Here is a 27,933-nt window from a genome sequence, read left to right as displayed (position 1 = left end):
ATTGCTATGACAGGTCACAGATTGTTACCATCCAATCTGATGGTGCTTGAGAAAACCTGCCATGAAAAATGGGATAAACTGCCAAATTAAGATGTTAAGATGAAATTAAGACAAACCTGTGAAGAAGTTTCCAGAAAGACTTGTAGCTGTTATTGCTTCCACAGTGGGCGTCTACAAAGTGTTTAATAAAGGGTCTAAATACTTTTGTGAATGAGAGATTTCACTCAGTCACTCACTCACAAACCGGAGCTCCCGGAGGAAACCCACACAGATACAGGGAGAACATGCAAACTCCGCACAAAAAGAACCCAGACCACCCCACCTGGGGATCGAACCCGGGTCCTTCTTGCTGTTAGGCGACAGTGCTACCCACTGAGTCACTGTGCCGCCCTATGAGATTTCAGTTTTTATTTATTTATTTATTTATTTATGTATTTATTTATGTGTCAATTATTTATTTGTGGGGACAGTGGTAGCTTAGCGGTAAAGGTACTAGTACATTTTATTACATTACATTTTCGGCATTTAGCATTAGCATTTGTCTAATCAATTGAGGGTTATGGGCCTTGCTCATTGGCCCAACAGTGAAAACCTGGTCTTCATGGGTTTTCTCCGGGAGCTCCAGTTTCCTCCCACAGTCCAAAAACATGCAGTCAGGTTAATTGGAGACACTGAATTGTCGTATAGGTGAATGGGTGTGTGTGTGTGTATGTGTGTGTGTCCTGCGATGGACTGGCGGCCCATCCAGGGTGTTACTGTGTGCCTTGCGCCCATTAAAAAAAGCTGGGATAGGCTCCAACCCGACGATCCTAGTTGGATAAGCGGTTAAGAAAGTGAGTGAGAGTACTGTGATAGTATATTGTCTAATCAATTGAGGGTTAAGGGCCTTGTTTAAGGGCCCAACAATGGCAATCTGCTGGAGGTGGGACTTGAACCAGCAACCATAACCAGTAGGCTACAACTGCCTTCTTGTAATCATACTGATTGCTGATTCGAACCCCACCATCGCCAAGTTGCCACTGTTGGGCATCTGATCAAGGCCCTTAATCCTCAATTGCTTGAATTGTATTTGTTGATAATTGTAAGTCGCTTTGAATAAAAGCGTCTGCTGTATGCTGCAAATATAATGCTTTTTTTTATTTGAACAAATATTGTCCTCTGATTTACCCATTTTAATAGCAAAATAGTTACCTTACACATTTGGCTGATAACTAATAAATTAAAACCTTACTTACCACTTAGCAGGGTGTAATTAAAATTTTTGATTTGAATACTTCAGGCCTGTGTTAAATACGACACACAAAAAAGATCAAGCATTTTAGACATACTAAGTCCTGGAAGATTGTTAAAGAAATAAAGTCCAGGAAGGCAGAAAGAGTGGTAGAAAAATCTAGTCACGTAAAGTACTGGATAATAATCAGAAGTTTTACTTCACCACCTCGTCAGTTTCTGCTCCGTTTGCCTTTTCAGGGGTGAAAGTTGGTCATGTGTGGGTGAGTGAGAATGATTTTTGGGGTGAGTGGGTGTGATTGAGGGTGAGTTGTGTCTGATTGGTTGTTCTGGTCAACACGAATGACTCTGTTCAGGCTGAGGGGTGAAAGGTCAGCCTGGTCCTGTCAGGGTGAGAGGTGAGAAGATGGAAGTGTTGGGTGTAGATATGGGTCAGTAAGCCAGACTTGTATCATAAATCTTGTTTCACACACAGCCAGGACTGCACACCAATCACGGTCAACCAACCGGCACAGCGGGCGACGTTAGCTTTGATGGAGGGTTAGGTGACGTGATCCGTGTGTTCACCTTGAACATGCATGGTTAGAGATTAAGCACTATAAAAAATGAGCAGTAATTGAGACTCACATGGTGGAAATGTCTGGGTTATTGTGTTCACTGCCATGGTGCTTAATAATAATCTTGGCTTAAATTAAATCGTCCACTGTTACACCACAGCAGGTACACAGAGATGTAGAGGATTGGTACTACACTTATCTACAATTATCTGCAGAGAGCAAATATCACCCAGCATGGTTATAGACCCCCTCAATCTGATAAAAAGGGTGAGTTATGTACACTTGAACTTTTTATCTAAAATTAATAATTAGACAAAAATGAAAGCTAGTTCGGGATGTGGTGTGTTTCTTGAAACTGGCTCACTTTTGTGGGTCTAGGGTCACTTCATGTGAACTCGGGTTTAGAATGCAAGTGTGAAACCAATCTATTTCACGACTGGTAGTTAAAAAACATGATTGTTTAAACTTAAGACACCAATTCCCCAAAAAGTCATTTTATGGCTGGAACAGATATCAGTTGGTGCAGCTCATTTTAACTAGGGGCAGAGGGCAGAGGTAGCTCAGTGGTTAAGGTACTAGATTACATTTACATTGTTGGCATTTAGCATTGTTGGCATTGTTGGCATTTAGCAGACCCTTTTATCCAAAGCGACTTACAGTACTGTGACAGTATACTTTCTTAGCAATTGAGGGTTAAGGGCCTTGCTCAAGGGCCCAACAGTGGCAACTTGGCAGTGGTTGGGTTCGAATCAGCGATCTTTGGTTACTAGTCCAGTACCTTAACCACTGGGCTAAAACTACACTAGTAATCGGAAGGCCGCTGCATGGTTCAAGACACACATCTGCCAGGTTGCCACTGTAGGGCTCTTAAGCAAGGCCCTTAACCCTCAATTGCTTGCAATGTATAAAAGCATCTGCTAAGTGTCAATATACACCGATCAGCCATAACATTAAAACCACCTCCTTGTTTCTACACTCACTGTCAATTTTATCAGCTCCACTTACCATATAGAAGCACTTTGTAGCTCTACAATTACTGCCTGTAGTCCATCTGTTTCTCTACATACTTTTTTAGACCCTGTTCACCCTGTTCTTTAATGGTCAGGACCCCCGCAGGACCACCACAGCGCAGGTATTATTTAGGTAGTGGATCATTCTCAGCACTGCAGTGACACTGACATGGTGGTGGTGTGTTAGTGTGTGTTGTGCTGGTATGAGTGGATCAGACACAGCAGCGCTGCTGGAGTTTTTAAACGCCTCACTGTCACTGCTGGACTGAGAATAGTCCCCCAACCAAAACAAGTCAACAGCACCCCGTGGGCAGCGTCCTATGACCACTAATGAAGGTCTAAAAGATGACCAGCTCAAACAGCAGCAATAGCATACCCACATACCCATTATTCACTTCATTTGTCAGTGGTCATAATGTTTTGCCTAGTCGGTGTATGTTAACATATTTTTTATGTAAAATGTTATTTGTTGAACATTTTAAAGGTTAAAAATTAACTCTGGCCTTTTTCACATTAAAAAGTTTTGTACCAACCTCAGGTGTAATTTTACCATGCAGAAGTTTTGCCTATCTGACTTTATTCACGCTAGTGACCCGTAAAACCTTGTAGACTTACCATTTGGGCATTTACGCAGACCTCTATATCCAAATTTACTTTCAGTTGTTATTACACATTGTGGGTTAAAGGCCTTTCTCAGGGTTCAACAGTGTCAACTTTGCAGTGGACCAGTGACCCACGGATTCTCGGACTAGGGGTGGCAGAAGCTCTGCAATGGATTGGTGTCTAGCTGGATTGAACCCACCATGATCCTTACTAGGATAAAACAGTGGTAAAACAAGAAAAAGTAGAGTGTAACCTATGTAACCTATAATCCTCATTGTTGTACAGCCCCAAATCAGAAAAAGTTGGGACAGTATGGAAAATGCAAATGAAATAAAAATGAGTTCCTCACATTTACTTTGACTTTTATTTGATTGCAGACAGTTTGAACCCAAGATTTCATGTTTTGTCTGCTTAACTTAATTTCATTTGTTAATATACCTTCACTCCTGCATTTCAGGCCTGCAACACATTCCAAAAAAAGTTGGGACAGGGGCAATTTAGGGCTAGTAATGGGGTGAAAAAACTACATAATGATGTGATTCCAAACAGGTGATGTCAACAGGTGATTGTAATCATGGTTTGGTACAAAAGCAGCATCCAGGAAAGGCTGAGTCTTTGAAGAGCCAAGATGATCAGATGATCTCCAGTTTGTCAACAAATGTGTGAGAAAATGATTGAAATGTTTACAAACAATGAACCTTAAAGAAAGATTGGAAGGGATTAGCATATTTCTCCTCTACAGTGCATGATATCATTAAACCATTCAAGGAATCAGGAGAAATTTCAGTGCATAAAGGCCAAGGGTGCAAGCTTAAGCTGAACACCTGTGATCTTCGATCCCTCAGACGGCGCTGCATCAAGAACCACCACTCAACAATAGCTGATATAACCACATGGGTGAGGGATTACTTTGGCAAACCTTTGTCAAGCACTACAATACAGAGTTACATGCACAAATGCCACTTAAAACTTTACTGTGCAAAAAATAAGCCTTGTGTTAACCATGGCCAGAAGTGGCGCTGACTTCTCTGGGTTCGGAGGCATCTAGGATGGATCATCACATGGAAACATGTATTGTGGTCAGATGAATCAGCATTCAAGGTTTTTTTCGGAAAAAAATGGACACAGTGTGCTCCGGACCAAAGACTGTTATCAGCGACAAGTCCAAAAGCCAGGTCTGTCATGGTATGGAGCTGTGTCAGTGCCCTTGGCAAAGGTCATTTACACTTTTGTGATGGCAGCATTAATGCAGAAAAGTACATTGAGATCTTAAAGCAACATGTGCTGCCTTCAAGACGTCATCTTTTCCAGGGACGTTCATGCATTTTTCAACAAGACAATGCAAAACCACCTGCTGCACACATTACAAAGGCATGGTTGTGGAAGAAGAGGGTACGGGTACTGGACTGACCTGCCTGCAGTCCTGACCTGTCCCCAATAGAGAATGTTTGAAGAATTTTGAAACAGAAAATGCGACAACGACGACCCCGTACTGTTGCACATCTTAAGACGTGTTTACAGGAAGAATGGAACAAAATAAAAGCTGAAACACTAAATCACTTGGTATCCTCGGTGCCAAAACATCTTTTAAGTGTGGTGAAAAGGAATAGCAACATTACAAAATGGTAAATGCTTTACTGTCTCAGCTTTTTTTGGAATGTGTTGCAAGCATAAAATGCAGGAATGGATGTTTGTTAATAAATGAAAGGAAGTTGAGCAGACAAAAAAAGAAATATCTCAGGTTCATCCTGTCTGCAATCAAATAGAAGTCAAAGTAAATGTAAGAAACTCTGTGTTTTTATTTTATTAGCATTTTTCATACTGTCCCAACTTTTTCTGATTTGGGGTTGTAAATGTGATTGTATTCGGACCCATTTATCTAAAAAAGGTACAAAAAGAAAGATCTCTGGAGACTCTTAAACTGAATGAGTGAGTGGGTGGGTGATTCCATATAATGGATTTGCAATTCACTATGGTTCTAAAGACAAATGAATATATATTAATGTGGTAAAAGCAACGGTAAATTGCTAAAGTATGTTGGACTCTTTTGTTTGAAGTGCAGTAATGGAATCATTCTTTATCTTTCCACAGTGGGTTGGGTTCAGTTGAATGGCATGAGATTTGACAGATCATGCCCTGAACTGAGGTGAGTTCGTTTGAACTCACGATAAACAACGGAGCTCTAATGAACTCCACATGTACCGAGTGTGTGAGTGCGCGCACGTGAATGTGTGTGCCTGCGCGTGTGGTATCGGTGTGTATAGGAACATGTCAGCCTGATCAAACCGCTCATCTCCATCAGGCCGCTAGCGTATGAAAGTGATACCCTGTCAGATTTACTGTAGAATAAATATTTGAATCAGCGCTGGGCCGCCATTATAATCACACAGACCTCCGTCTGAACGCTTTCTTCTGCACTTCCTGTAAATGAAGCATTTATTTATCGGAGTTCAGCCCACCTGCAGATGAGAAACTGGCGCAACAGTGCTAAAAAGCCAGGCTTTTCCATGTCACTACCTGATTTGGCTCATCAGTTAATCATCAAGCCGATTCACAAGTGGAATCAGGTGTGCAAATGATACAGGCTCATGATTGCACATTTGTAGTGATCTGCACAAGCCAATGTATGTAAAAAGTAATAAACATTAAAAGTTCAGTTGAGGTTAGTGATTGAACTTTTTCCTTGACCGTCTGCAATTTAACAAAAACAATTCCTTCAGTGTTTGCAGTGTACATCTGTGGCTCGGTCAAGGGAAAAATTCTACAGCTTCTACCTATTATAAAACAAAAACTATAATGAGTTGTAGGAGAATTATTTACATTCACTTACACACCAGTGTGGCCCTACGTACTTTGTGGACATTTGCATTATGCTGCACCCTTACTTGTTACCCAGATTGCTCTTTGCTGGTCTTTAATGTACACTTCTTGACCAGATGTTTTACTTGTTTGCTTCACATGTATAATGTATAGGCTTATATACACAGATCAGTCATAACATTTAAACCAACTCCTTGTTTTCTTACTCACTGTCCATTTTATCAGCTCCACTTACTGACTGTAGTCCATCTGTTTCATGCTGTTCTTCAATGGTCAGGACCCCCACAGGACCACTACAGAGCAGGTATTATTTAGGTGGAGGATCATTCTCAGCACTGCAGTGACACTGACATGGTGGTGGTGTGTTAGTGTGTGTTGTGCTGGTATGAGTGGATAAGACACAGCAGCGCTGTTGAAGTTTTTAAACACCTCACTGTCACTGCTGGATTGAGAATAGTCCACCAACCAAAAATATATCCAGCCAACAGTGCCCCATAGGCAGCGTCCTGTGACCACTGATGAAGGTCTAGAAGATGACCAACTCAAACAGCAGCAATAGATGAGCAATCGTCTCTGACTTTACATCTACAAGGTGGACCAACTAGGTAGGAGTGTCTAATAGAGTTGACAGTGAGTGGACATGACATTTAAAAAATCCAGCAGCGCTGCTGTGTCTGATTCACTCATACCAGCACAACACACACTAACACACCACCACCATGTCATTGTCACTGCAGTGCTGAGAATGATCCACCACTTAAGTAATACCCGCTCTGTGGTGGTCGTGTGAGGGTCCTGACCATTGAAAAACAGGGTGAAAGCAGGCCTAAAAAGGTATGTAGAGAAACATATGGACAATAGTCAGTAATTGTAGAACTACAAAGTGCTTCTATATGGTAAGGGGAGCTGATGAAATGGACAGTGAGTGTAAAAACAAGGAGGTGGTTTTAATGTTATGGCTGATCAGTGTATATATGAGGGTTCTTCAAAAAGTTTCCGCACTTTTTTAAACTCTATTTATTAAGAATTTCAAAAGCAAATGACATCACTTTTCTACATAATCACCTCCCAATGCATTTTTCCCAGCGTTGTACCATTTTTTAATGCCATCGCAAAAACGTTTTTGGTTGTGCGCGTAGCCACTGATGCACCTCTGTGTTCACATCATCATCACATGAAAATCTTTTTCCCCTTAAAGCTTTTTTGAGTGTCCAAAAAGGTAAAAAACAGATGCCGCTAAATCCGGACTATAAGCTCTCTCTCAGTCTCTCAGACACAACCAATCACTACTCCTCCCACCCTCACCGCTTCCAACAAAAATATAAAAGTCTCCTATATCCACCTATCTGTCTGTCCGTCCGTCCATCCATCTGTCTGTCTGTCTGTCTCTATCTGTCTGTCTGTCTGTCTGTCTCTGTCTGTCTGTATCTATCTATCTATCTGTCTGTATCTATCTGTCTGTATCTATCTATCTATCTATCTATCTGTCTGTCTGTCTGTCTGTCTGTCTGTCTGTCTGTATCTATCTATCTGTCTGTCTGTCTGTCTGTCTGTCTGTCTGTTTGTGCAATATAAAATTGCCTCTCCTCCACTTCCCAAAAAACTTATCTGGAATGGCTTTACATAAGATTTTGGAGTATGTCTGTGGAAATGAATGCCTAATTATTACAATAAGCATTAATGAGGTCATGGTGAGAAGGCCTGGCTAGACAGATTTTCAGTGGGGTCGAGGCACAGGAACACAATTCCACTGGAAGAGAAACATGCCTTCTTTGAAGTGTTGCCACAAAGTTGGAAGAATTTGAAATCACACAAATGATGTTATACTCCTGTCAGCAAAGGTTTTGGCCAAAACAGTTAACTCAATAATTAGGAGGGGTGTCCATATTTTGGACATATAGTGTACAATATATAAACAATGTAAAAATTAATAGCACAATAAAATGCTTAAAAATACATCATTTAGTTTAGAATATGTGCAAGCATGCACAAGATAGAGAGACAGGCGAACACAAGGAGACAGAGTGAGATGGAGTTTTAGTGTAATACTTGTGTAATCAGTACTCAATAATGGAGTGGGTGACAGGGTGAGAGTGATGGTTTGATGGTAGAGTTATGGTGACAGTATATCAGCAGTGATTTATATCTTACAATACCTGTTGTAACATCATAATACCATATGAATGATGGTGCAGCTGGTGTGTTGCCTTCTTGTTGCCATTACTCATGACATACTACACATGATACTCACATGATCAGTTGAATACTCCTATCCTAGGCCAAAACAATAGTGTGAATGTTATATTTAAAATTAAATTAATATATTAAGTTAAATCAGAAATACCAGTAATACACTAACAATGTATGCCTGAATTAGGTAACTGGCGCCCTGTTCAGGGTGTTTCTGTGTGCCTTGTGCCCATTGAGAGCGCAACCCGCGACCATGATTAAGATAAGCAGCTTAGAAAGTGTGTGACTGAGTAATTTGTAGGTATGCTATTGTTCAACATCCCAACATACACCGATCAGCCATAACATTACAACCACCTCCTTGTTTCTACACTCACTATCCATTTTATCAGCTCCACTTACCATATAGAAGCACTTTGAAGTTCTACAATTACTGACTGTAGTCCATCTGTTTCTCTTCATACTTTTTAGCCTGCTTTCACCCTGTTCTCCAATGGTCAGGACTCTCCCAGGACCACCAGAGAGCAGGTACTATTTAGGTGGTGGATCATTCTCAGCACTGCAGTGACAATGACATGGTGGTGTGTTAGTGTGTGTTGTGCTGGTATGAGTGAATAAGACACAGCAATGCTGATGGAGTTTTAAAATACCGTGTCCACTCTATTAGACACTCCTACCTAGTTGGTTCACCTTGTAGATGTAAAGTCAGAGACGGTCGCTCATCTATTGCTGCTGTTTGAGTTGGTCATCTTCTAGACCTTCATCAGTGGTCACAGGATGCTGCCCACAGGGTGCTGTTGGCTTGATACTTTTGGTTGGTGGACTATTCTCAGTCCAGCAGTGACAGTGAGGTGTTTCAAAACTCCAGCAGCGCTGCTGTGTCTCATACCAGCACAACACACACTAACACACCACCACCATGTCAGTGTCACTGCAGTGCTAAGAATGATCATCTAAATAATACCTGCTCTGTGGTGGTAGCAACACATAGTTTAATCTAGACTGTGTCTTCATCAATAATGTTCCTGCTTGTTTCACATTCTGCATTATACAACAGTGTACATGGTGATGGCTTCATAGTAAGAGAGTGTAGGTGCTAGACTTGCCTGTCTGCACGCTTCCATTGAAAATGTGTGAAGCTTTATGAAGTGCAATATATGATATAATGGGTCTGTTTGAAAACCTATTGAGCTGCCTTGCTGCCTACTGCCTACCTAGGCAGCTGCCTAAGTAGAGAGAATTCTAATAAGACATTGATCTTATAATGCAGATTATTTAGGCACACTACTTCGGCGGCGATTCCCTTACTAAGCTAACACAGTTAGCCTCAGGCCATTCAAACCAATAGACTGAGGTGGCACAACCCGCTAGCATGCCAGCTAACACCTCCCTGTGTACAGAAAATGGTTAAACTGTCGCTGACAAGCCCGAATTAGCAAATACAGTATATGACACTTGTACACTTTTATACAATTAAAAATTAATGAGAGTGTATTTTCGTGTAAAAGAACTTCATTCGTTGCTTTACATTTGTCTGCCATATTTGTAGTTTTTTACAAATTACTGAAGGCTGAGATTGCCTTAACTGGTAAGGAAGCATTGAATGCTCTGTCATTATTCAGGCAGTTTATCACTAAGAAATAAGGCACCTTAGTAAGCAGCATGTTTAGGCATCTGAGAATTTAGACAGCCTTTTTTGGGAGCGTGTGTAGAATGCCGTAAAATGCTGTCCATGTAGAGAGCTCACTAGGTTTTTGGACAGACCCCTTAAGTCCTAGACTGTTAAACATCTGAAGTAATCAGTCAAGCAAGAAAAGTGCATTTGTGAACTAGTTGTTCCTCACTACTCTACTTTTTTGTTCTCTTCTACTTTAATTCATACTGACTTTTTTCCTTTCTCTTTTTATGTGCTTTTTACCTAAGCTGCCGGTGGCATGTGTTCAATCATACATGCTCTGTTTGTTCACTTAAGAAGTGTGTGTAACCACAACAGATTTATTTAACATTAGCGTACAGGCACGACTGGAAACTTTAATGTGTTTTTGATGCATCTTCAATGCATCTTTAATATTTAATAATGAAGAAGGTAACACAGTGCAGACTCAGCATGAATTTATGGCCACAGGTTTAAACATTTTATACTGAATGTGCTGATGTATTAATGATCACTGGTAAAGAGTGAACATATTAACGTCAGCATTACTGTGTTGCTGTAAGGACCGGGGCTCTTCTGATCATTTGCGGGTCCTAAAACTACAACCCCAAATCAGAAAAAGTTGGGACAGCATGGAAAATGCAAATAATTAAAAAAAAACACAGTTTCTTACATTTTCTTTGACTTTTATTTGATTGCAGACAGGATGAACCTGAGATATTTCATGTTTTATCTGCTCAACTTCATTTCATTTATTAATAAACATCCATTTCTGCATTTCAGGCCTGCAACACATTCCAGAAAAAGTTGGGACAGTAAAGCATTTACCAATTTGTAATGTTGCCATTCCTTTTCACCGAGGATACCAAGTGATTTAGTGTTTCAGCTTTTTTTTTTGTCCCATTCTTCCTGCAAACACGTCTTAAGATGTGCAACAGTACGGGGTCCTCGTTGTCGCAGTTTTCATTTCAAAATTCTCCACACATTCTCTATTGGGGACAAGTCAGGACTGCAGGCAGGCCAGTCCAGTACCCGTACCCTCTTCTTCCACAGCCATGCCTTTGTAATATGTGCAGTTTTGCACTGTCTTGTTGAAAAATGCATGGATGTCCCTGGAAAAGATGACGTCTTGAAGGCAGCCTAGGTTGCTCTAAGATCTCAATGTACTTTTATGCATTAATGCTGCCATCACAGAAGTGTAAATGACCTTTGCCAGGGGTACTGACACGACCCCATACCATGACAGACCCTGGCTTTTGGACTTGTTGCTGATAACAGTCTGGATGGTCCTTTTCGTCTTTGGTCCGGAGCACACAGCGTCCATTTTTTCCAAAACACCTGAAATGCTGATTCATCTGACCACAGTACACGTTTCCACTGTGTGATGGTCCATGCTAGATGCCTCCGAGCCCAGAGAAGTTGACGCCGCTTCAGGACATGGTTAACATAAGGCACAGTAAAGTGCATTTGTGCATGTAACTGTATTGTAGTGCCTGACAAAGGTTTGCCAACTTAATCTCTTGCACATGTGGTTATATCAGCTATTGTTGAGTGGCGGTTCATGATGCAGCGCCGTCTGAGGAATGAAAGATCACCGGCGTTCAGCTTAAGCTTGCGCCTTTGGCCTTTATGCACTGAAATTCCTCCTGATTCCTTGAATGGTTTAATGATATTTTGCACTGTAGAGAGAGAAATATGCAAATCCCGTCCAATCTTTCTTTGAGGTACATTGTTTGTAAACATTTCAATCATTTTTTCATGCATTTGTTGACAAACTGGAGATCCTCTGATCATCTTTGCTCATCAAAGACTCAGCCTTTCCTGGATGCTGCTTTTGTACCAAACCATGTGTGGTATGGCTGACTAGGGATGCCAGGAAAAGTGAGCCATTTGGTGGGACTGAGGCTTTCTATTGGAAATCGGGGTGCAGAGTTATTTATTTATTTTTTTATTAGTCCTCCTGGTCTTGCATGGTTTGTTTGCGTTTTGTGGCGTTTTTTTATAAATTGTGCGCAGGTGTGGAGAATGGTGGTAATTAATGCTGGACGTTGATTGAGATGATAAAAGCCCCGGGGTTACCTGTACCGTTGATTTCCGCATTCAGCAAACAAAGGGGGAGTCGGGATGTTTGGCGTGTGTGACTGTCGCAGCTGTGGGAGCCGAGTTTGGTGTTTTTACGAGTAAATTGGAAGTGAATCTCTTCAGGAGATGTAAGCAGGTCTCCAGCCTCGCTTATGTGTTGGTCTTTGGATGCCACTGACTAACCGGTTTCACTTTCATGGCTGTGGGAGCCGAGTTTGGTGTTTTTACGAGTAAATTCGAAGTGAATCTCTTCAGGAGATATAAGCAGGTCTCCAGCCTTGCTTATGTGTTGGTCTTTGGATGCCACTGACTAACCGGCTTCACCATCACGGCTTTGGTAAGTGTAGTTATGTTTTATATAGGCTGTTTGAGTCAATAGCAGCTGACTTGGACGGGTTCACGCCGGCCTTAGACGTGGTTTAGTGATGGTTACATGTGGCTAAGGCAGTTAATGGTGAGTTGTATGTAATTTTAGTATAGAGTTTGACCGCAGTTTCCCCTGAAGTCACTGTCCGCACGTGGTTGAGTACACCTGTGCAGCAATTAGGTGGGTGTTTTATATTTGTACCTCCTGTTTTAATATTTCTTGTTTAATTGCTAGACCATTGCTTGAATGTAGGTATTTAGGTAGGTAGACATTTATATATATATATATATTTGGTTATGTGTATGTTTATCTTATTTTATAGTATTTATGTGTGTTTCTATGTATATTTGAGTTAGTCTGTGTTAAGTATTAAATAAGGTTATAGTATTGTTTATAAATGCTATGCAATGGAGGCTTGTTAATGGTTACGTTTTAAGTGAGAAGAATGTACTGTGAAAATGAAAGTGTGTTTTGTATTGTTATCTGTTGCAGTGGAGCCGGGCCTGGTTGTTTGTAGGCCACTGTTTTTCCCAGACTGTTTTTCCCCTGTAAAATTAGTTTTATTAGTGATGTGTAAACTTACTGAGCCACCAATGCTAGCTGCATGGTTTTAAATGATTGTATAATTGACCACCAGTGCTAATTGCATAGTTTTAAGTGATTGTATCATTGACCACCCTATAGGTATTTTGCACACGTTTAATTCTATTCCTATTGTAATATTACTTAATTGGCCTTACCTGCTTTAAGTAATTTTGTACTGACCCAGGGCTTGTCCTTACCGTACTTTTTCTTTTGCTTGAGTGAGCACTTATCACCTCTGCTTGATTTAGGGTTGCTTTTGAGCAGTGGTTATTTTTATTTTTTTGGTTTGTATTTTGGTTGATATTGATTGTGCATATTCTTTTTGATTGGGTTGCTTATTTAAGGTTAAATTATAGAGGTGTTTATTTGCTACACTCTTGCATTATTTTGTTTTTATTCTGCTCTTGGGGTCAGACCTTTATAAAGCACTGTTGCACTTAAGTAGTCTATTTATAGCTTCCATGATTGTTGCGAGTATTGACTAAAAAAAGTATATTTTCATGTTAAACTGCCTTATCTCTCATTTATAAAATATATATAAAAAAAAGTGGGGTGGCGTTGTTGGAGTAGTTTCGGGGTTGGGAAAGTAAGTTCCTCCTCTTCTCATACCCCAGCAGATCCCCCGCCAGACATGATTACAATCACCTGTTTGGAATCACATCATTATTTAGTTTTTTCACCTCATTATTAGCCCTAAATTGCGCCCGTCCCAACATTTTTGGGAATGTGTTGCAGGTCTGAAATGCAGGAATGGAGGTATATTAAGAAATGAAATGAAGTTGAGCAGATAAAACATGAAATATCTCAGGTTCATCCTGTCTGCATTCAAATAAAAGACAAAGTAAATGTATGGAACACTGCATTTTTATTTTATTTGCGTTTTCCAAACTGTCCCAACTTTTTCTGATTTGGGGTTGTACTTTTTGACAATTAAGGCATTCTTTTTTACTTCTGCTTGACCTCAATTATTGTTCAATGTATATCATGCCTAACTGTACCTCTAGTTCTTGGATTAGCTTGATGAAAGCAACTGCACCTACAAGCATCGACCTCCTGCCTGCTGGTACACAGTCAGTCCTGAAGTTTAAAACAGCCACGTGTTCTTGGTGAGCACATGGTTCATGCATTAATAAGCATGATTTGTGTATGTACGTGTCTCAGGTTGTCAGTGCTGTGAGGCCGCCGGTGTGTCTAACTTTGTCATTATCCAGATTGTGGATGCTAAACAGATATGAAATGGTACCACTTTGTGTCATGAATTTTTAGATTTCACTGAGATTCGGAAAACAGGACCATCTGTACAGCCACATTCTTTCTAAATGCACTGTCGGAACTGCATTGGTACAGAACAGTACCAGTTTACATACAGTAATATAAAAATATTGTATTAAACATATGACTAAAAATAATATATTAAATATATTTTCAGAAATACAGCTTATACAGGTTATTGTTTGGGTGTATTTTTACCTACTGATAAAAATATGCATATTATACATACATACATGTTTCCTACCATGAATACATTCAAATACCCTGTAAATATATTTTAAAAAATTATAAAACAACTGTCTTTTGGTGGTTTCACATGAATATGATAAAAAAGGGAATAAAGCCGGGTTTATTTATAACCCCAAATCAGAAAAAATTGGGACAATATGGAAAATGCAAGTAAAATAAAAATGCAGTGTTCCTTACATTTACTCTGACTTTTATTTGATTGCAGACAGTATGAACCCAAGATATTTCATTTGTTAATATACAAAAGCAGCAACCAGGAAAGGCTGAGTCCTTGATGAGCAAAGATAATCAGAGGATCTCCAGTTTGTCAAGAAATGCATGAGAGATTTTTTTCCTTCTACAGTGCATAATATCATTAAAAGATTTAAGGAATCAGGAGGAATTTCAGCGCAAGCTTAAGCTGAACACCTGTGATCTTCCATCCCTCAGACGGCACTGCATCAAGAACCGCCACTCAACAATAGCTGATATAACCACATGGGTGAGGGATTACTTTGGCAAACCTTTGTCAAGATCTACAATACAGAGTTACATGCACAAATGCCACTTAAAACTTTACTGTGCAAAAAAGAAGCCGTATGTTAACCAAGTCCAGAAGCGGCGTCTACTTCTCTGGGCTCTGAGGCATCTAGGATGGACCATCTCACGGTGGAAACATGTATTATATTGTATCCATTCTGTATCAACTTTTTTCTGATTTGGGGTTGTACTATTAAGGTCATACACAATGATTAATGTTGGACTGCTGGTACACTTCATATCGCAGTCATTCATCTGGTTTCTGATAGAAGCTTCAAAGAACAAATGAACAAACTGTATTAAATTTCCATGCTTTTAGAATGGGCTGTAAACATACTTTGACCATATAGTGTACTGCCTAGTGAGCAAACATCCCAAAAATAAACAAGGTAACGCTACCCCTTCATTTCAAATCTTGTACCTCCATGGTAAGAAACAAAAGCATTTTGTGTTTAATAACACCTTAAATTATTTTTAAAAAATGGCTTTCATTCGCTATCCTGTTCTGTGGGTGCCTTATGTCAGCATGTTGATGTCTTAGTGTCACCAGGGGATCTTCGTCCCCCTTTTCATCTTTTTCTAATGGACATTCTGCTGCCTACCTGCCATGCACGTTAAACTTTAATCCAGCTACATTTAGCCCATCATAAATAGCAGATTAGGCAGAACTGCATGCTTTAGACGCTCCCTAAGGCCACGCTTCTGCTTTAATGAAGCCATTTCTAGCTTGTGCAAAGACAGGAACAGGGACAAAGAGACAGAGGGGTACACTGATGGGAGGTATCTGTCATTCTTATTCCCAGTGTGTGTTTAATGCATGGAGCAGAATGCAATGAACAGACCTGGACCTGTCAGCGCCGACTGATACACAGGACGAGCGTCTTTCCGTTCTCTTCCTGCTTTAACCTCATCTCGTCCAACGTTTCGTGTTCCTTGTTCATGACAGCATTTATCAGAGGATGGGCAGATGACAACATGCATACACACACACACACACACACACACACACACACACATACAGCAAGTGAACATGTTATCCTCAAAGTTGATGTGTTAGAAGCAGGGAAAATGGGTAAGCGTAAGGATTTGAGTGAGTTTGACGAGGGCCAGATTGTGATGGCTAGACGACTGGGTCATAGCATCTCCAAAACTGCAGCTCTTGTGGGGTGTTCCCGGTCTGCAGTGGTCAGTATCTATCAAAAGTGGTCCGAGGAAGGAACAGTGGTAAACCGCGACAGGGTCATGGACGGCCAAGGCTCATTGATGCACATGGGGAGCAAAGGCTGGCCCGTGTGGTCCGATCCAACAGACGAGCTACTGTAGCTCAAATTGCTGAAGAAGTTAATGCTGGTTCTGATAGAAAGGTGTCAGAATACACAGTGCATCACAGTTTGTTGCGTATGGGGATGTATAGCTTCAGACCAGTCAGGTTGCCTATGCTGACCCCTGTCCACCAACGATGGGCACGTGAGCATCAAAACTGGACCATGGAGCAATGGAAAAAGGCGGCCTGGTCTGATGAATCATGTTTTCTTTTACATCATGTGGATGGCCGGTTGCGTGTGCATCGCTTACCTGGGGAACACATGGCACCAGGATGCACTATGGGGAAAAGGCAAGCCGGCTGAGGCAGTGTGATGCTTTGGGCAATGTTCTGCTGGGAAACCTTAGATCCTGCCATTAATGTGGATGTTACTTCGACACGTACCATCTACCTAAGCATTGTTGCAGACCATGTACACCCTGTCATGGAAACGGTATTCCCTGATGACTGTGGCCTCATTCAGCAGGATGATGCTCCCTGCCACAAAGCAAAAATGGTTCAGGAATGATTTGAGGAGCACAACGAGTTTGAGGTGTTGACTTGGCCTCCAAATTTCCCAGATCTCAATCCAATCAAGCATCTGTGGGATGTGCTGGACAAACAAGTCCGATCCATGGAGGCCCCACCTCACAACTTACAGGAGTTGCGATGTCTGCTTCTAACACATCAACTTTGAGGATCAAATGTTCACTTGCTGCCTAATATGTATATCCCACCCACTAACAGGTGCCGTGATGAAAAAATAATCAGTGTTAATCACTTCACCTGTCAGTGATCATAATGTTATGCCTAGTCGGTGTATATTTATCATGTTGATGCTACTGATATATATTGTAAAGACTGTGATATGTTCTTTTGATAAATATAAAATGTCTATTATTTTGTCCAGACAAATTGGTCTGGATTTTTCAGTTGTCCTTCAAACAGAGCTTCGAGATGAGTATGGTGCCAAAAAATCCTTTTCATTCCATACTGAATATCAGACGTGTCAGTTCTGCTTCTATAATTTAATTTTCCTCAGTGGTGGCGTCCTTGGCTGAGCGATTTCCTCATAAGAACACATGACATGTCGTGTCAGTACAGTAAGACGACACAATCAAGACTGTACGAGGGAAGTATCCATCACTCTATTACTGCTCACCTTTTATCCTGACAAGTTCCTCTTTTACTACCTCCTGTTTAATAGATGTTTATGAACATGGGCTGATACGTTATTACTCTTTCTGCTTTAATAAAACATGGATAGAGTAAACTCCTGAACAACTGTCACCTTCAGCTCATGTCCCTGTCATTTGTTCAGCAGCACCAGGTCATTAAATTCGCATTAGGCCAGTGTGGCACTCCCGAGACCCTCACACACCTACGAGCATGGAAATCACACTTGGCTGGCTGAAGATGGCACGAGGACGCTTGCTATCGGAGCTGACGATCATTAGGGTCTCTGATGGATTTCAGTGTGTGAGGGCAGGGGCAGGTCTGTGTCCATTTTCCTGTCCCCGGAGAGAGGACGGTAGCGGAGAGAAGTTTAGGAGGTAGGCATAAGTGGCATTACCTTCCTCTGCTGTTTGAATCATTTATTAAAAACCTGCAACGGCCGATCTGTGTGTCACATCCTGTTAAGGCCTCATGCTGATGACCGTGGATGGAGAAGTAGCACACATGCGTACGCTCGCACAGCTAATGTTGTGTTCAGTTTCTCTACGGCAAAGTTGTCAGGAGAGAGAGGCGATTATCGCGTTGGCCGGGAAAGCTGGTGACCTTCGTGATTTGAGCTGGTGCATTTGTATGTGAACGCGCACCCTTCATCGCTCTCCATTTGTCTGAAAATTGTTGTTTATGAGAATAGTGTGCTTTTATTGGTCAATTCCAATGGACAGATGCTATGGTTGGCTGTTACCCAGCGCTGACTGTCCGCTGTACCTGAGGGCAAACATTCAAATGAGCGGCTCACTAGAGCACATTTAGATTAAAATTTGGACATGTGACAAGTCAATTCACTCAATATTAAATGTGTGTGTTATTGAGTCCGATTCAGCGTAATGGGCATGATACTGCATAAACATGACCTGAATTCATATCACATTACCGTGTTATTTTGTTGACCAAGAACTGCTATGGTCAAAAACTACAGACCTTAAAAATACAAATGCTAAAATGTTAACTTTCTAATTTAAACACCTTTTAGGAATGAGCTGTAGTTGAATTGTCTAACACAAGAGAAGCTATTGCTTATCTTATTGTCAAAGCATTTAAATAACTACATAAAAATATAAATCTAATAAATGCCCTCATGCACAAATGCCTATAGCTGACACTATGTTTACAATGTGCATGTCAGTAATAAAATAATGTATAAAACTATACAATGGGTCTGTCTTAAAACCTAGAAAGCTGCCTTGCTTCTTAGAGAGGATTCTAATAGGACATTGAACTTAGTGATTACGTCACCGCAGTTTTCACTTACTAACAGTTAGCCTCAGACCATTCAAACCAATAGACTTAGGTAGCACAACTTACTAGAATGCCAGCAAACATCTCCCTCTGTGTACCAAAAATGGTTAAATTGTCACAAACAACCTAGAATTTGCAAATAAATGACACTTGTACACCTACACTGATCAGCCATAACATTAAACCTCCTTGTTTCTACACTCACTGTCCATTTTATCAGCTCCACTTACCATATAGGAGCACTTTGTAGTTCTATAATTACTAACTGTAGTCCATCTGTTACTCTGCATGCTTTTTTTAGCCTGCTTTCAGCCTGTTCTTCAATGGTCAGGACCCCCACAGGACCACTACAGAGCAGGTATTATTTAGGTGGTGGATCATTCTCAGCACTGCAGTGACACTGACATGGTGGTGGTGTGTTAGTGTGTGTTGTGCTGGTATGAGTGGATCAGACACAGCAGCGCTGCTGGAGTTTTTAAATACCGTGTCCACTCACTGTCCACTCTATTAGACACTCCTAGCTAGTTGGTCCACCTTGTAGATGTAAAGTCAGAGACGATCGCTCATGTATTGCTGCTGTTTGAGTTGGTCATCTGCTAGACCTTCATCAGTGGTCACAGGACACTGCCCATGGGGCGCTGTTGGCTGGATATATTTTTGGTTGGTGGACTATTCTCAATCCAGCAGTGACAGAGAGGTGTTTAAAAACTCCATCAGCATTGCTGTGTCTTATCCACTCATACCAGCACAACACACACTAACACACCACCACCATGTCAGTGTCACTGCAGTGCTGAGAATGATCCACCACCCAAATAGTACCTGCTCTGTAGTGGTCCTGTGGTGGTCCTGACCATTGAAGAACAGCATGAAAGGGGGCTAACAAAGCATGCAGAGAAACAGATAGACTACAGTCAGTAATTGTACAAATTCAAAGTGCTTCTATATGGGGAGTGGAGCTGATAAAATGGACAGTGAGTATAGAAACAAGGAGGTGGTTTTAATGTTATGGCTGATCGGTGTATATTGCAAACCAGGATTTCTTGTCTATTACCTCACAAATGCTACTTAACCCTTTGGTTGAGCTCACTTTGAGTCTAAATACTTGGGGGAAAAAAAGCTGTATTTAAACAATCTTGTTTGGGCCATATCTACTCATTGGTTGACATGTGTTAAACTCCAAATTATTGGTACATGGTGTTAAGAAGGTAGCCTTTCTAACCTATATGTCAACTTGAAGCTAGCAGCAGAAAAATCATAAATTTTTTGTAATCATCTTAACTGATTGGTAGAGACTCATTAAAAATACTGTGTGAACTAGTAACATATTTGTTGTTAGTATAGTCTTATGCAAAGAAATAATTTTTAAACATTATTTTCTTGGTAAGACCATTAAAGGGTTAATGGGCACAGATTTTTTAAGTCATGCGGCAATACAGTCCAGAAAAGTAGATGTTGCAAAGGAACTTGCTTTGCAAAGGGAAGATATAGTGTTAGTGTTATAATATATTGGCCTTTTTCTTCAGTCCTAGTGATACATGGCAGCTACTAGAACCAGGATACAAACATACACTTACGTCCGTAAAACACTGGCTTTCATACCGATAGAGGAAACATCACCCAGCCATAATGCTTTCTTCTTCAGCTTTAAATTAATGGTTAACTAAATTAGGATTTAGCCATTAGGGAACATTAGCGGAGTAAAAGAGGAATGGTGCAGTGGCTGAACGCTCTCTCGGAGATGTCAGATGTGTTCTGGTCCTGATTTACATGCTCTAAACTCCACGATCAGTCTTAGATCAGTCCACTCAGGCTGCCCTAGTAAACATCACAATGTAGGATCATAATTGAGATGCTTGAGCACTTACTGCCAAGGCCCGTGATGTTTCCTTTCATTGCATAGACATTCTGGGATTCATAATTACTCACTAATTCATTTATCAATGATAGAATGAATGAAATAAGTTCATCATTGCTTGCAGTAAATTTACGTGCAGAATGTGTAATTGACTGAAGGCAATTAGGCACTTTGTAATGAGGCCTATCTAGAATTATTGCTCCTTTTGGAACAATGTATATACGTTAGTTGCAGCTTTCGAACAGAACAACATCGCACAAATGTTGTGTAATGCATATGAATTGTAGGTATCAATCTTTCCTCCAGTATATGAAGATAAAACAGAAAACATGTAATGCAGCATCTATGCAACATCTTTGTTTGATAATACTCTGGTTCAATTATTCACTTTCACTAAACACTGTATTACAATATACACAAATGTATATAAATGTTGATCAGCTTTCATATTTGTCATTGTTGGTCAACAAGAAGGACATTTTACTTTAATTTAATTTTAATTTAAAATATTGATCATAATGACAACAATTTGTGTTTACGATTAAAGGCAGCAGACGCCAATATTGTAACACAAGATGAAATGTTTTATTTATTATTATTATCCACTGAGAACAGAATTTAATTAACAACCTGTTTTTGTTTAAAGGTTATAAACTCTATGATGTTAGTTGGTGAATTGAATCTGGTAGCTATAAAAGCTGAAACAGGGCCGCTCAGGTGGCGCAGCGGTAAAATACGCTGGGATACATCATATCAAATCTTAGCTCTGCCAACAGGCTGGGCCGGGAGGCTATATGAACAACGTTTGGCTGTTGTTCATCCAGGTAAAGGAGCCAGATAGGGACCTCATATGCAGTTGTTGCAATAACGACCTCTGCTGGCTGATTGATGGCGTCTGCACAGAGTTAAGGAATAATGCTGATCAGGGTGTGGCTCTCTGTGCACAAGGCTGATTGGCATATGAACTTGACTCGTGCTGGTGAAAAGATGCAGTCGGGTACTGCTTACATGTCGGAGGGGGCATGTGTCAGTTCGCTCTCCTCAATCAGGGACAAGGGTCAGCACCAGTAGAGAGGAAGCATAACGCAATTAGGTAAAAATTGGACGCGATAAAAATGGGGAGAAAATGCATTAAAAAAAAAGCAGAAACAGCGTACGTACCTATGACGGCTTAGGGCAAGTTCAAGAACTGGTGCTCAGCCAAGAGAACAAACCTCAGATTTATCAGCCAACACGTCAAATTTCTAAGGAAACTGGTTGATCAACTTTTAATATTATTTTAATGTTGGACACAACAGCAAGGACGTTATACTTATTTAAAATATTGGTAACCATGACAATCATCTGTTTCCACTCAACAGCAGCGGACAACAATATTTTAATACAAGATAAAGAGAGGACAGAATGTTAATTAAGAACTTGTATCTGCTTAAAGGTTATAAACTGTATGAGGTTAGTTGCTGAATTTCCAGAGAAAATGGAGAAAAAATAGGACTTAAAAAATTGCTGCATAAGATCTGTGAAACTGCAGCTATAAAATACGAAACAGCACATGTACCTATGACAGTACAGAGCAAGTTCAAGAACTGGTGCTCAGCCAAGAGAACAAAACTCAGATACATTGTTCAAACATTACATTTCTAGAGAAATTGGTTCATCAAATTTCACAATTATTTTACTGTTGGACACAACAGCATCGGACAACAATATTTTAACAGAAAATAAACTGAGGACAAAATTTTTTTTTAAATGCATTTTCTCCCCTTTATTCTCCCCCTTTAGAATGTCCAATTGCCCAATTTGCATCACGCCTCCTCTCTGCCTCTGCCGATCCCTGCCCTGACCGAGGAGATCGAAGCTAACCCACATCCCCTCCGACACGTGAGCAGCAAGCCGTATGCATCTTGCCACCCACACATTGATGAGTGTTGTGCCACCTAGCGTTGCGTGCGGAGAGACACACCCTAAGAGCACTCCTTCCTTGTCTCCGTGTAGGCACCTCTAATCAGCCAGCAGAGGTCGTAACTGCACCATTCTGACAGAGAGAGACCCACTTACGACCTTAGTCCCGCCCATCTGAACAACAGGCCAACCGTTGTTCATATAGCCGCTCAGCCTCGGCCGATAAGGCAGAGCTGGATTCGATACGACGTACTCGAGATCCAGCTCCGGTTGCAGCGTGTGTTTTTACTGCTGCGCCACCTGAGCGGCTGTGAGGAGACAATTTTAATTAAGAACCTGTATCTGCTTAAAGGTTATGAACTATATGAGGTTAGTTGCAGAAAAAGGAGGACTTTTGAAATTGCTGTGTAAGATCTGTGAAACTGGTAGCTACGGAAGCCGAAACAACACGTGTACCTATGATAGCATAGAGCAAGTTCAAGAACTGGTGCTCAGCCAAGAGGAGATACAGTGGGGTCAAAAAGTATTTAGTCAGCCACTGATTGTGCAGGTTCTCCTACTTAGAAAGATGAGAGAGGTCTGTAATTTTCATCATCGGTACACTTCAACTATGAGAGACAAAATGAGAAAAAAAAAATCCAGGAAATCACAATGTAGGATTTTTAAAGAATTTATTTGTAAATTATGGTGGAAAATAAGTATTTGGTCAATAACAAAAGTTCAACTCAATACTTTGTAACATAACCTTTGTTGGCAATGACAGAGGTCAAACGTTTCATGTAAGTCTTCACCACGTTTGCACACACTGTAGCTGGTATTTTGGCCCATTCCTCCATGCAGATCTCCTCTAGAGCAGTGATGTTTTGGGGCTGTCGCTGGGCAACACGGACTCCACAAATTTTCTATGGGGTTGAGGTCTGGAGACTGGCTAGGCCACTCCAGGACCTTGAAATGCTTTTTATGGAGCCACTCCTTCGTTGCCCGAGCGGTGTGTTTGGGATCATCGTCATGCTGGAAGACTCAGCCACGTTCCATCTTCAATGCTCTCACTGATGGAAGGAGGTTTTGGCTTAAAATCTCACGATACATGGCCCCATTCATTCTTCCCTTAACACGGATCAGTCGTCCTGTCCCCTTTGCAGAAAAACAGCCCCAAAGCATGATGTTTCCACCCCCATGCTTCACAGTAGGTATGGTGTTCTTGGGATGTTCTTCTTCCTCCAAACACGACGAGTTGAGTTTTTACCAAAAAGTTCCATTTTGGTTTCATCTGACCACATGATATTCTCCCAATCCTCTTCTGGATCATTCATATGCTCTCTGGCAAACTTCAGACGGGCCTGGACATGTACTGACTTAAGCAGGGGGACACGCCTGGCACTGCAGGATTTGAGTCCCTCTCGGCGTAGTGTGTTACTGATGGTAGCCTTTGTACTTTGGTCCCAGCTCTCTGCAGGTCATTCATCAGGTCCCTCCGTGTAGTTCTGGGATTTTTGCTCACCGTTCTCATGATAATTTTGACCCCACGGGATGAGATCTTGACCCCAAGGGAGATTATCAATGGTCTTGTATGTCTTCCATTTTCTTACAGTTGCTCCCACAGTTGATTTATTTACACCAACCTGCTTGCCTATTGTAGATTCACTCTTCCCAGCCTGGTGCAGGTCTACAATTTTCTTCCTGGTGTCCTTCGACAGCTCTTTGGTCTTGGCCATGGTTGAGTTTGGAGTCTGACTGTTTGAGGCTGTAGACAGGTGTCTTTTATACAGATAACGAGGTCAAACAGGTGCCATTAATACAGGTAACGAGTGGAGGACAGAAGAGCTTCTTAAAGAAGAAGTTACAGGTCTGTGAGAGCCAAAAATCTTGCTTGTTTGTGTTTGACCAAATACTTATTTTCCACCATAATTTACAAATAAATTCTTTAAAAATCCTACAATGTTTTTTTCTTGTTTTTTTTTTCTCATTTTGTCTCTCATAGTTGAAGTGTACCTATGATGAAAATTACAGACCTCTCTCATCTTTCTAAGTAGGAGAACCTGCACAATCAGTGGCTGACTAAATACTTTTTGACCCCACTGTATCTCAGATGCTTTGTTTAACACGTCAAATTTCTAGAGAAACTGATTGATCAACTTTCAACTTTCAAAATTATTTTACTGTTGGACACAACATCAAGCGCCAAATTGTGATGACTAGACGACTGGGTCAGAGCATCTCCAAAACTGCATTTCTTGTGGGTTGTTCTGCAGTGGTCAGTATCTATCAAAAGTGGTCCAAGGAGGGAACAGTGGAACACGGCAACAGGGTCATGGGCGGCCAAGGCTCATTGATGCATGTGGGGAGCGAAGGCTGATTCGTGTGGTCCGATCCAACAGACGAGCTACTGTAGCTCAAATTGCTGAAGATGCTACATTAATGCTGGTTCTGATAGAAAGGTGTCAAAAACCTGTATCTACTTAAAGGTTCTAAACTGTATGAAGATTAGAAAAAAGGAAAAAACTGGAAAAAAGGAGGACTTGCTGTGTAAGATCTGTGAAACTGGTAGCTATGAAAGCAAAAACAGCAAGTTCAAGAACTCAGTGCTCAGTCAACACATCAAATTTCTAGGGAAACTGGTCTTAGCTAATCATCAGTCTGAATGATTCATTGTGATCTGGTGGTGCAACAGTAAAATAATTTTGAAAATTGATCAACGTTTGCCAAAGTTATGGGCAAAACTACAGAGGTCCCTTTTTTCAGTGTTTTTTCTGAAAAGTATAAACTACAATTACAAAGTTACTGTAGTATTTCTACTTATGACAGTGTAGATAACACAAACAGTATGTTAAGAAAGCAATAAAAAGTATGACACCTCAGTAGGTCACATTATAAACTTAAGTCTTAAAAGTACTGTATTAAAAAGGCTAAACACAGATAATGTTCCCTCTGGCTAAACGGCGACCCTTGTGTTTAACACCATAAACAATTTGTCAATCACAGCCAGGCTCCATTTAGTGACCGATGGCTATCAGACACATGGCACAGGCTCGGAGGAGCTATGAACTCGTCGAGCCTTCCTCCGGTCGACTCCATCGTTCAGCCATTGCAGTGCCCTCCGAATGCCCTCCGGATGAACACCTGCCCGGCTGTGCCACCCTTCCCCTCCTCTCTGCAGCCTGTCTAATGCTGATGAGCTCTCAGCAGTACAGCAAGAGAGGCCATTTCACCCTTCTCATGCCATTAACAGTGCACTAATGCCCCTTCCTACTGCTCCAGCCAGCACGGGCCTGCACACACTGATGGATATGCTAGTGTGTATGGAAAAAGGAAATTATGGATGCTACTTAAGGTGGAGATTTCAAGCTGTGTGTTCCAGTGGCTAGGTGGGCTGTAATGGTGGGGTGGAGATGATTCTAACCAAATTTGTGTAAGTTTCATGAATACATTTTATTTTAAATTAAGTCATGCATAATATAATCCAAGTTTTGATTTAATGCTTTTAGTAGGAAATAATACAAACAGGATAGTATGGATATCAATGCACACATCATTGAAAAGGGTAAAAAGTAAAAAAAAGATATATTAATAAAAACAAAAATAGTGCTTGTACTGCTTTTGTTGGCTTTACTAAAATGATCTCCAAACAAAAACATAATAAATCTATTCCAGAAATAAAATCTGAAGATCTGCAAATAACTTCCGCTAAGGTCAGTATAAACTCTGATTTAAAACAGGGATATCTGTACCTTTGCCCATAACTTTGGCAAATGTTGATCAATTCTCAAAATTCTCTCATTCTTGCAGTGCCAGGTAACAATGAATAATTCAGACTGACGATTCAGACTGAAGTCCAGTTTGACATGCTGACCAGTGGGTCTGAAGTTTGTCCCCTTGGCTGAGCAACACTTCTTGAACTTGTGGTATGCTGTTATAGGTACACATGTTTTTTAGTTGGCCACTTTGCTTTCGTCTTTCATTGATACCAGTTTCACAGATCTTGTGCGGCAATTTTTAAAGTCCTTCTGAACTCAGTTTTTCTCTGGAAAAAATTTCTCAGCAACTAATCTCATACAGTGTATAACCTTTAAGCAGATACAAGTTCTTAATTACAATTCTGTCCTCAGTTATTGTGTTACAATATTGTTGTCCACTGCTGTTGAGTGGAAACAGATGATTGCCATGGTTTCCAATTTTTAATAAGTAAAATAACCTCAGTGTTGTGTCCAACAGATTTAGATAGTTATGGTAAAGATATATAACCCTCAACAACCCTGCACTATACTTAACGGTCATGTACAACTCTGTATAACACTGTACATCCCTGCATAAACCTTGCATGTGGTGGCTATGGCATCGTCTGTAGAGTGATTGGGATTGTGCGTAGTTTGCTTCTGTAGTTGCCCAGGACAATTTGGCTCTTGTTGTACTCAGGGCTGTAGTAGAGCCTGGCTAGAGTTAGACTTTAGCACAATACAACCCTGATATACCATGTACTACACTGTATAGTCCTGTAAAGACCTGTATAATACAGAACTGTATGACTTTGTGTAGCACTGTATGACCCTGTATGACCTTGTGTAACAATACACAACCCTGTATGACCTTGTGTAACACTGTACAACCCTGTATGATCTTGTGTAACACTGTACAGCCTTGTATGACCTTGTGTAACACTACACAACCTTGTATGACCTTGTCTAACACTGTACAACCCTGTATGACCTTGTGTAACACTGTACAACCCTGTATCTGTGTAACGCCGTACAACCCTGTATGACCTTGTGTATCACTGTACAACCCTGTATTTGCTTGTGTAACTTACATGGGCTGTTTTGTGTTGATTCTATAATTAAGCTTTGTTTATTTAATGTGCTATGAATATATTAGGTTAATTGGTTGGCATTAATTATTACTAATTAATTACAAAATAAGTAATAATTGCTTGGCACAGGGCACAGCATCAGCGTGTGGGTGTACACATGTAAATAACCACTATCAATTATGCTTTGTAATTAAGTTATCGGGCCATATTGTTGCTGTGTACTGTAAAATAAAATAAAATCATTAATAATAAAGAAAGAGGAGCGATTAGTAGAAACAATGATCAGTGCATTACATAGAACAATATTAAGAGTAATCACTGATTGTGTGTTTAACCTTTAAGTCAGTAAAGAATAATAAACACTGGGTATTTAGTCATAGAGAAATATGAGCATCCATGCTGTCACTAATTCATCGTCATTAACCTTGTCAAAGAGCTGCCGAGGAGAAGAGACAC

The sequence above is a fragment of the Trichomycterus rosablanca genome, chromosome 6 (assembly GCF_030014385.1).
Source record: "Trichomycterus rosablanca isolate fTriRos1 chromosome 6, fTriRos1.hap1, whole genome shotgun sequence".
Taxonomy (NCBI): domain Eukaryota; kingdom Metazoa; phylum Chordata; class Actinopteri; order Siluriformes; family Trichomycteridae; genus Trichomycterus; species Trichomycterus rosablanca.
Note: the sequence above shows the minus strand (reverse complement) of the source record.